Source organism: Myotis davidii, unplaced genomic scaffold, assembly GCF_000327345.1.
Source record: "Myotis davidii unplaced genomic scaffold, ASM32734v1 scaffold460, whole genome shotgun sequence".
Lineage (NCBI taxonomy): Eukaryota > Metazoa > Chordata > Mammalia > Chiroptera > Vespertilionidae > Myotis > Myotis davidii.
In genome coordinates this window covers 326,084-337,519 of record NW_006292692.1, presented here as the reverse complement: position 1 = coordinate 337,519, position 11,436 = coordinate 326,084, and the positions used below count along the sequence as shown (strand labels likewise).

At 39.3% G+C, this 11,436-nt stretch overlaps 1 pseudogene; it reads left to right on the top strand.

Annotated features, from left to right (window-relative positions):
* Positions 1-2,961: 2,961 nt before the first annotated feature.
* On the top strand, positions 2,962-3,613 carry LOC102753506 (annotated as a pseudogene).
* The last annotated feature ends 7,823 nt before the right edge of the window (positions 3,614-11,436 follow it).

Sequence of the window (11,436 nt, the reverse complement as noted above, 5' to 3'; positions counted from 1 at the left end):
ATCTAGGATAAAACTATGTTTTTCAGAATAGGATAAGATAAGATTGAGTTCTGATACAAAGCAATGGGGAAACCTAACAGATTTTAGAAAGGAGAGTGGCATCATCAAATGAATCATTTCTACTGCCTCAAACTCAAGCTTCTTCCTTGATCTTGTTAAAGTTTTAAAGATAGTAAAATCTGTTTTCATATTCCCTTAACTAAACACATGTATGCACATCCATTTATCTGTCAAATTCTTATTGAGCACTTACTATGTGTAAAACATTTTACTAGGTTCCAGAGATATAGCAATGAACAAGCTATGCAAGAACCCTATTCTCAAGGAGTCTCTCTGTTGTCTGCTACCTTCCTTGTATTGCCATATCCCTATGCAGGTCTAAGAAAGAACCCAACATCCACAACAGAAGTTTGGGAGTGTAAATCAGTTCTGAGACCTGGTGAAGTGCATTTAGGGGTGATTAAACTAGGAGAGCAGTTCTAGAAACCAGCCCCTGACCTCACATGTGCTAGCACAATTTTTAAGATGATGTAGTTAGTGTGGCAAATACTGCTAGTTGTTATGCAATATTATTCACTCCTTTTTCCATAATAAAATAATATTAATCCAGGCACATGGCCACCTCAAATGAAGACTAAATTTGGGGCTTTGGAATGTGGACAGAAGTGATGTGTGCAGTATCTGGGTTTTTGCTTTAAATGGAAAAGATATTCCTTACCCATCTCTTTTTACTGGCTGGACATGGTGAGTCATCTTTGACCATACAGATAGATAGGGTAATATTCTAGGGATGGCAGAGTATAATGGTAGAAGGAGCTTGGATTTCTCATTGAGTACTGTCACTATACAGGCCCTGGGCTACCTACCTCCAAATAATTACATGAGGGAGAAGTCAACTTCCAACTTGTTTAATCCACCCTTCTCTCAGATTTTCTGTTATAGTAACAGAAACTACATCTTAACTATTATTGTGTACAATAATAAATTAATTAGTTACCTGAATGAGAATAGATTCTGTGGACTGATGAGGGCATAACTTATATAATAGTGCATTAGGGATCATGGAAGAACTGTGGAAGTAGAGATGATAAGCATAGACAAGTGTTTAAGAAGCTCATCTATAAAAGGAAGGATAGCTAGGGAAGTAGCCAGGATGAATGTTGGGTCACAAGAGAAGGATTTGATTTTGGTGTTATGATGATAAGAGAAATTTGATCATATTTCCAAGATTATGGAAAGGTTCTGATAGAGAACGTGAGATTGGAATATAGAAGGGATGAGGAAAGATGATGGAAAGAAGCCCCTAAGGAGTCAGGAAGGTTGAGATCCAAAGCCCAGGTTAGAAAAAGGAGAACCAGTTCTTCTGAGAGGGAAATGATAAGGAAACATGAGTGTGGGATCAAAATAACTGAGGGCTGGTCAGACATCTCAGGGATATTCCCTATGACAAAGTAGTCAAGGTCATCTGCTGACAGTGTGAAACAGGGCAGCCATTAATCTGAATTTTAGGGATTGCATTTGATTGGTGATGTTTTGAACAATTGGGTGGGATAGGAAATTGATCAAAGACAAAGGAATTTCAGGCTGGAATTGTGGGCTCAGATTATTTTGCAATCCATGAATGCACACTGACTTTTCTCTGGAAGAGACTAATTATAAAAACAACAAAAGAGTGGAGAAGAAGTTCTGAAAACCCAAGCCAGTCCATTACATTAATAAAGAGAAGAGTTATGAAGCTAAAGTATTCCTTTGCAAAGATAGGCAGAGTGCAGGCCTTTAACGAAAGTTCATGCAACTCTCACTACAGCACAGGGAGCTAGGTATCACTGCCTAGGTCAGGTTACATTGATGGTAAGCTGTGAAGTACAGAATTCATCCCCATTTTTTTTCTGATATTAAATTTCATGCTTAAGTTATCCCCACTATGCTGCCCTAAACAGACCTTCCCTGGATGCTAGAAAATGATGATGTATTTTAGAGGCTATTTTTCAGCAGAGTGCAACTATATTTTATGTGCAATTTCTTATTAGTCTGGCTTTTGAAAACCCACCTGAATAGTTTCTGCTTGTTTGTTGCCTATATATTTTTTATTAAGCCCATTATTTTTTGAATTTTTCTTTGGGTCGATCTAGAGAAGTGGGAATGTTATTAACAACCACTATTATTTATATGAAATTTATTTATGCTATTTTCAATTATTGCTCCCAGACATTTTAACACCCAGTCTACATCCCTTTTGGTTAAACTGCTGGTGACTATATGGCCAGATAAATAGCAATCTTGTGTGCAGAATTGAAACTGACAAGAACCTTTACAAACTTACTAACTTTCCAAATAATAAGAAAATTTGTGAAATCAATTCTTGTCCTCTGAAACTCCACATGAGAATATCTAATTCTCTGATATTTTCTCACACAATCCCACAGTGAACTTGTGGAGTAGGTACTACGATTATACCCATTTTACAGATAAGGAAACAGAAGCCCAGATAGGTGAAATGACTAATGTAAGGACACAAATAATGAGTGATAGAACCATGATTTAAACACAGCTCAAATATGTGCTCTTTTTGCCTCAGTTTAAAAATGGGTAGGATTTCAGTAAAACTTTCAATTTTAGGTATAAGTAGATAGAAATATTGCAAGGATATACTAAACCTGAATAATGAGTTTCTATAATGAGTTTGACCAATTCACTTTTGTAGAGCATTCTACCCAAGAACAATAGAATAAATATTTTATACACATGAAACATGAACCAGGATAGAACATATGCATTTAGAAGGGTTCAAGTAATATGAAAACGGTTCTCTGACTACATATACTTAAATTTAAAATTCAATGATGGAAAGATCTCCGGAAAATGCCTAAATATTGAGACACTAGTAACATATTTTAAGTAAACCATGGGTTAAAGAAAATTAGAGCTTTCCGTCTTGCCGCAGCCATAAGGTAAACCAAAATGGGCTCTTAGAAGTACATCCAGGAGCCATGGAGGAAGCAGTCCAATGTAATGCGTTTCCTTCTCAGGGTGCGCTACTGGCAGTACTGCCATCTCTCTGTGCTCCACAGCCTCTCCCCCACACCACCACCACCTGACAAAGCATGCAGGCTGGGATACAAGGCCAAGGTTATGTCATATATCTGATTGGTGTGCGCCATGGTGGCCCCAAACGCCCTGTTCCTAAGGGTGTGACGTACCACAAGCCTGTCAATCATGTTAACCAGCTAAAGTTTGCCCGAAGTCTTCAGCCTGTTGCCAAGGAGTGAGCTGGACGCCACTGTGGGGCTCTGGGAGTCCTGAATTCTTACGAGGTTGGTGAAGATTCCACGTACAAATTCTCTGAGGTTATCCTCATTGATCCATTCTATAAGGTTATCAGAAGAAATCCAGAAACCCAGTGGATCACCAAATCAGTCCACAATCACAGGGAGATGCGAGGGCTGACATGTGCAGGTCGCAAGAGCCGTGACCTTGGGAAGGGCCACAAATTCCACCACACGATTGGTGGTTCTCGCCATGCAGCTTGCAGAAGTTGCAATACTCTCCAGCTCCACCGTTACCGCTAATATAGTGATGTTTGTAAAATTCTTACCTAATAAACAATTTAGGATCAAAAAAAAGGGGTTAGCATCAAAGAAGAAAGAAAGAAAGAAAGAAAGAAAGAAAGAAAGAAAGAAAGAAAGAAAGAAAGAAAGAAAGAAAGAAAGAAAGAACTCCAAAGTGCCCAACTGGTGTGGCTCGGTGGTTGAGCATCTATCCATGCACCATGAGGTCCACAGTTTGATTCCCTGTCAGGGCACATGCCTGGGGTGTGGGCTCGATCCCTTGGGGAGTGTGTAGGAGGCAGCCTATTGATGTTGATGTTTCTTTCTCATCAATGTTTGTATCTGTCTCTCCCTCTCCCTTCTTCTCTCTCTCTAAAATCAATTTTAAAAAAATAAAAAAATAACTTGAAGGTGAAATTAGGAAGTACTTTGAACTAAATGCAAATGAAAACACAGTATACCAAAATTTGGGGAAGCTGCTAAAGAAGTAGTTATGGGAGAAGGGCAAATTTATATCACTAGACTCCTATACAATATAGTCCTCCCTTATCTGCATTTCACTTTCTGTGTTTTCAGTTTCCCTCTGTCAACCATGGTCTGAAAATATTAAATGGAAAATTAAAGAAATAAAAATTCATAAGCGTTAACTTGTGGGCTGTTCTGAGTAATGTGATGGTGTCTTGTGCCTGTCCACTCTATCACACCTGAGATGTGAATCATCCCTTTTTCCAGCATCTGAGCATCTCCTCACTGTATATACTCCTTGCCCTTTAGTGACTTAGTAGCCATCTTGGTTATCATATCTACTATGAAAGTATCACAGTGCTTGTGTTCAAGTAACCTTTATTTTACTTAAGAATGGCCCCAAAGCACAAGAGTAGTGATGCTGGCAATTCAAATATGCCAAAGAGAATCCATAAAGTGTTTCCTTTAAGTGAAAAAGTGAAAGTTCTAGACTTAATAAGGAAATAAAATAAGTTATATGTTGAGGTTTCTAAGGTCTATAGTAAAAATAAATCTTCTATCCATGAAATTGTGAAGACAAAAAAGAAATAAGTGCTAGTGTTGCTGTCACACCTCAAACTGCGAAAGTTACCACCAGAATATATAATAAGTTCCTAGTTAAGATGGAAAATGCATTAAATTTGTGTGCTGAAGACATGAACAGAAAATATATACACGATTTGGTACTGAGGCTTCAGGCATCTACTGGGGGTCTTGGATTATATCCCTTATGGATAAGGGGGGAGGTGAATTACTATATTAGAAAAGAAGAAAGGTCTCAAATGAATGGCCTCAGCTTCTATTTTAAGAAACTAGAAAAAAAGAACAGGTTTAAACTGGGAAGAATAGGCAAATATGACAATAGAACAGAATAGAGAACAAGTTTGAAAAGTTTTCCTGAAGGGAGCAGATAGTAAATATTTTAGAAATTAGATTTTTTATTCCAACTACTCAACCCTGCTACTTTGGCACAAAATCAGCCATAGACCTTACTTAAATTAATGAAGCATACACGTGTTCCAATAAAACTTTGTTTATGGACACTGAAATCTGAATTTCCTATAAGTTTCATGTGTCATGAAATATTGGTTTTTTCCCCCAACCATTTAAATATATAAAAATCATGCTTAGCTTGAAGACCATGTAGAAAACAAGCACATAAGAAAAATTTGTTGAAAGAAAGTGGGATTATTCACATCTTCACAGAGACTAAAATATGGCCATGTCACCTTGGAGGAATTATAGTTATGCCATTCAAATACTAGGAAATCAGAAGGGGGGAGAGAGAACAAAATGAACCATTGATAAGGAGGTACAAGGAATGACTTGGAGCAAATACCCTCTCTCTTGGATGTGAGTCAACAGAATTGAACATGAAGAGAGGAGGAGGGTTGGCACGTCAGTTTGGGAAGACTTTTAATGAGGTGCTAAAGAAAATTCTTTTCTCCAACCACAGCATCTTGGCTTTTCCAGCATCACTTCCCCTCCATCCCCTCTTGGAGGTGTCCAGAGTAGTGCTTTGTAGGGCTAACATTGACTGAAGCAGTGCCTTGACCAAACAAAGCTAAAGGGTGTAGTTCCTCATTGCCCATTAGGAGGGTACATATAAGGATGGTAGAAGTCCTAGAGTAGACCACTGGATATGTGTTGCTCAGGGTTAATAACCCAAGCTGTTACATTTAATCTCTGCACAACTAAAGAAACATTCCTATATGTTTAGATACACGTGAAAGGAATAAACTGCATACATTCCATAGTCAGTGAATCACAAGAGTAGAGGCTCTTGGATTTGGCAGCTACTGGTAGATTCAAAGGATGCTGCTGAGAAGCAACAGTTTTAGCAAATAGTTTCCCTATTTACTGAAACTTGGAGAGTGTTGCTAATATTTGAGACCAAAAATATTATATAGTGTTTAACAGCCTCAGGGATTTCATGAGCTTTCTAGATTTTAAAATCATCATCCATGAAAAACAACTATGTCTTGATTTCAACGTGGCCCTGAGTTATTAAAATGGCTATGACTCTGAACTAGGTGTGTGTCTGTGGGAGGTTGTGGTTTAGAAGCAACACTGCTGTCAGAATTCTTATTTTTTGCTGGATATTTTCTAGTAGCTCTCTAGGGTCTAGGGTAGGTCTAACAGTGTAAAATGTTGACTCTTTCCTTTCCTTTAGTCTTCCCTGAAAAGAACTTCCAAGAGTGCCTCTAGAGCAGGGGTGGGCAAACTTTTTGACTTGAGGGCCACAATGGGTTCTTAAACTGGACCGGAGGGCCAGAACAAAAGCATGGATGGAGTGCTTGTGTGAACTAATATAAATTCAAAGTAAACATCATTACATAAAAGGGTACGGTCTTTTTTTTCAATAGTTTTATTCATTTCAAACGGGCCGGATCCGGCCTGCGGGCCGTAGTTTGCCCACGGCTGCTCTAGAGCCTGCCTCAGTGGTGTGCAGCCCTTACTGCTCAAGTTACTTCTCTTTAGGTCTGACATAATTCCTTTGGTTTAGTGTTCTTATGAAACCCTGAGTCCTAGGTCCAGAGGTATTTTATATAATGCATAGGGTTAGAAGCTGAATCTGACTAGAAATCAGTGTCTCCTTTACTCCTATTATCCAATTGGAGGAAATAAAAATTTAAGTAGGATCTTACCCAGTGACCAGAATTAACTTTCTTAAATTCTTAAATTCTAAAGTTCAATACACTTCAATTCTAAGTGTAATGACTATTTATATAAAATTCCCTATATATGCTAAATATGTACCTCACTTTATTGATAAACAACTATCCTATATATATGGGTCAAGCTACCTCCACAGAATGACAGATTTGGGAAGGCAATGTGCGATGACAGAATCGGGACCTAACCATGAAAGCTGGACTGAGTAGCTTAATTAAATAATATGAAATTTAAGGTGAGTCAACAGTGCAATTTGCCTGTGCATGGACTTCTGGAATAGTGAAACATGCTCTCTAGAGTGGCAAAGTGAGTTCTGCACTGTTGTGGGCTAGTGTGTTCACTTCTGGCTGCTACACTGGGCTAATGGATGAAGACATATATATTGAAATTTTTTTCTGAAGAAAGACATCAGAGTGCTAAGAGCACCTAAAACCATCCAAATGATAAAAAGTTGGGAGGAATGAGAGTCCTGGAGATGAACAACTTTAGAGCACAGGGATGCCCTAGATAGACGAAACAAGTATACAAGACGAGTGTGGATGGGAGAGTTGGAAGGGGTCGACCTCAGTGAACATACCTCAATCAGATTGAGGACATTTTTAGCAAAGGCCAGTTTAGGAGTACCCTAATTAAGTTAATAACAGTGTACCTACCTATATAGTTTAAGTTTAAAAAATTTGGCTCTCAAAAGAAATTTCAATTGTTGTACTGTAGATATTTGGCTCTGTTGACTAATGAGTGTGCCGACCACTGCCCTAGAACAAATGGGGAGTAAACACTGTAAGTCCCAACTGGAAGGGTTGGATGGGGGGTGCAGTACAGAATAATAGTAAGCACTTTCCAATAGGGAAAACTGCCCCACATAGCAGTGATTTGTTAATCCCTGAGGTACTTGAACTAATTATCCACTTGGCTGGGATCCTGAGGAGGATACTCAAATATCACATGTAAGTGACCCAGGGATGCATGGCACATAACACCTGGCACTCCTCAACATGCAGAAATAGTAGAGCATCTCCTCCAGGACATTCACATATAGATATATAGATATAAAGATATACTAGAGGCCCAGTGCAAGAAATTCGTGCATGGGTGGGGGGGGTATCCCTCAGCCCAGCCTGCACCCTCTCCAATCTGGGACTCCTCGAGGGATGTCCCAGTGGATCGGGCCTAAATGGGCAGTTGGACATCCCTCTCACAATCCAGGACTGCTGGCTTCCAACCACTCGCCTGCCTGCCTGCCTGATTGCCCCCAACCACGTCTGCCTGCCAACCTGATCACCCCTAACCACTCCCCTGCCAGCCTGATCAACCCCTAAATGCTCCCCTGCCAGCCTGATTGCCCCTAACTGCCCTCTCCTGCTGCCCTGGTCTCCCCTAACTTCCCTCCCTTACCAGCCTGGTCACCCCTAAGTGCCCTCCCCTGCAGGCCTGGTTCTCCCCAGCTGCCCTCCCCTGCGGGCCTGGTCCCCCCCAATTGCCCTCCTCTGCTGGCCATCTTGTGGTGGCCATCTTGTGTCCACATGGGGGTGGCCATCTTTGACCACATGGGGGCGGCCATCTTGTGTGTTGGAATGATGGTCAATTTTCATATTACCTCTTTATTATATAGGATAGATAAATGGATGTATAGATATATATATCTCAGATGTAATGATTCAGTAGAAAACATGTTTGGTGTACATCTTCTATCAGAAATGACAGAGATATCCTGTGACATTCCCAGATCCAAAGAAGATAGAATGGTCCTAAGGTAAACATGGTCATCATTGTTTTTAGCAAGAGCATGATGGTGGTGGCTTATCTCCTAGTCTGCTATGCTCTTTCATAGTCTAGGCCCCTCCATACTCCCCAAATGAACTGCAAGTGAAGTGTTGACAAGCTTGAAGAAAGTGGTCAAAAGTAGATTGAAACTCTGTCAACAAGAATGTTTTTATATGTGGCTGAGTTGAGGGACATCTAAGAGTTTAGATATCAGGAATTGCTCTGAGCAAACAAGTTTAAATCCCCTGGGAAATAGTCTTTCGACCTCTTATCCTTGAGACATGTCTATCAAAGACTTGCTGTGGTTCTGTGTCTTATTCTACAAATCAGTATCCCCTCTAGACACAGTAGTGCTAGTTTGCTCACCAGAGAAAACATTCTCTGGATAGAAACAGGCATTTATGCAGGTGACATGATCTTCTCATTTCTGGGAATAATTCTTTTTAAAAATTTTCTATATCTCTAGGACCTTTCTTTCCCATCCTTCCTATCTTTTTTAATCCCAAATGAATTATTTCCCAGTGGACATGTTTTTACAATAAAAAACCAAAAAAGTATGCTTTGTAAGAATGGTGAAATTAAGGTTCTTCTTTCAGACAAGATAAGTATCAGTTTTTTCAGACTGTAGGAAAGTCATGGAACTATAGTTGATCTACTGAGACTTAAACTAAAGCTAACCTTTTCAGCTGCTATTTTTGGGTTACTTCTTTACTCTGCTGGTTTAAACCTGTCTTAAAGGTATGAATAGCATGGGGTATCACAAAATCTAGAACATGGTAGAAAGTGGGCTGGGAAAAAGTGGTTCTTCATTCTATAGCAATACCAGTTAATGAGTGAGTCAACCACCTTGCCTTTCAGACACTGTTAGAACCACATGGGGCCTTAGAGATCACATAGTTCTATCCCCTCATTTATACCTGAGACCCAGAATGGAACTGACTAAGCTAAGCTCACAAATGCTAATGAAGACTGCTGACCAGGTTGCCCAAAGGCCTGTTAATTACTCTTTCCACTACGCAGCCAAACACCCCAATGTAAGGAAATTATACATTTTCAATAGAGTAGGCCAATGACTCTATCCAGTTTTGTGGTTTAAATAATAACAGTCACTGTTCATTGAGTACTTTATGTGGGTTATCTCATTTATTGAGCTACAACATGTAATAAGGAGTCTGACACCATTTTTTGATGTTTGAATATGGCAGCTTTTAATGCTCACCCTCTCTCCCATCCCATTATTCGCCACATTTGGGTAAGCTGATAAGAATGCTTGGGTGCACACTCCTTTATTGCTGGCAGGAGATTCAAATCATACAAGCTCTTGGCCCCTTGTGGGAACCCTCACTTCCACGGCCTAACCAAAATAAAACCCCTGCCCAGTTTCCCTTCCTTGCTCTGTAAAGCCATTTTGGACCAGATTGGGAGGCTTTTCCTGCTCTTCCCAGAAAAAAAAATAATTAGCAAACCTTTCATATCCTCTTGGTGTGTTTGGCATCATCAGTCTTAGCATGGGAACCAAATTTGGAGTAGATGACCACAGCACAACTCTGAAATACTAGTATGTGTATTATTATCAGCATGTTACAGATGAGGAAATTGAGCACTAGAGAGGTCAAAGTAATGCACAAGGGCAGCAAAAAGGCTTGCAAAGTTACAGAAACCACTTCTGAAAATAAATATAATGCTAATGTTTCAATGCAGAACCTAAGAATATTCTATGGCTACTGTGTGATATCAAAATGTAAGCAAGGGATTTAAGAAGAATCAGAACTTCTAGGCAGAGTTCTTACTCAAGGTCACACAGCTAGTAAGTAATGGAACTAACTGATACTCAGGCACTGGGACTCTGGAATCTACATTCCAAACACCTCAAGATGAAATCTGTCTTATTGGAAAGCTTGTACTCTTTCCACTGTGGCAGGAAAGTAAACTTTGGTTGATGACGCTGTAGAAAGACTATGTATATTTTAAAATAATAATAAATACTAAGCATTGTGGTAAGTTTTAAATTTAATCTTTATTACAATTCTATGAACTGAATACCATTTTTATCCTCATTTTATAGATAAGAAAATTGGAGGCTCAGAGAGTTTGAGAAACATGCCTAAGGTCACACAGCTAGTAAGCAAAGTAACTGGCTTGGAAAGCTTTATGAGTTGATGTATTGGAGGTCATAGTCAGTCTAATGTTCATTTATAATATGGGCATTTTGGGTTCTCCCAGGTCTGTAATAATAAAGGTAATATTTTCCCCTATTGAGCAGTAAGCCATTTATAAACATCATCCTATTTAAATTTAGAGCTGTGTTATAATGTAAATACTACTTTTATCTCCATTTTACAGAAGAACCACTTGAGTCTCAGAGAGGTTAACAAAATATGTTCAAGGAAAGCCAACTAATGTATAGATCAGTGGTTCTCAACCTTCCTAATGCCGCGACCCTTTAATACAGTTCCTCACGTTGTGGTGACCCCCAAACATAAAATTATTTTCGTTGCTACTTCATAACTATAATTTTGCTACTGTTATGAATCATAATGTAAATATCTGATATGCAGGATGCATTTTCATTGTTACAAATTGAACATAATTAAAGCATAGTGATTAATCACAAAACAATATGTAATTATATATGTGTTTTTCGATGGTATTAAGCGACCCCTGTGAAAGGGTCATTCGACCCCCAAAGGGTTTGCGACCCACAGGTTGAGAACCTCTGGTATGAACCTTGGACAGAGCTGTGATTTGAATTCTGTCTGATTATAATGCCCAAACTCTGAAAGACTTACTTGCTGGTTTTATAGCTTGAGCCCTAATTCTCTTTTATGCCCACTGAAAGTACACACTATCTATCAAGGACCTAGCCATATCTTTAGGATTTTAAAGCATAGCCAGCTGCACTGCCACAGCCCTCCCCCCATCAGCACCTCTTGAGCTGTTGCAG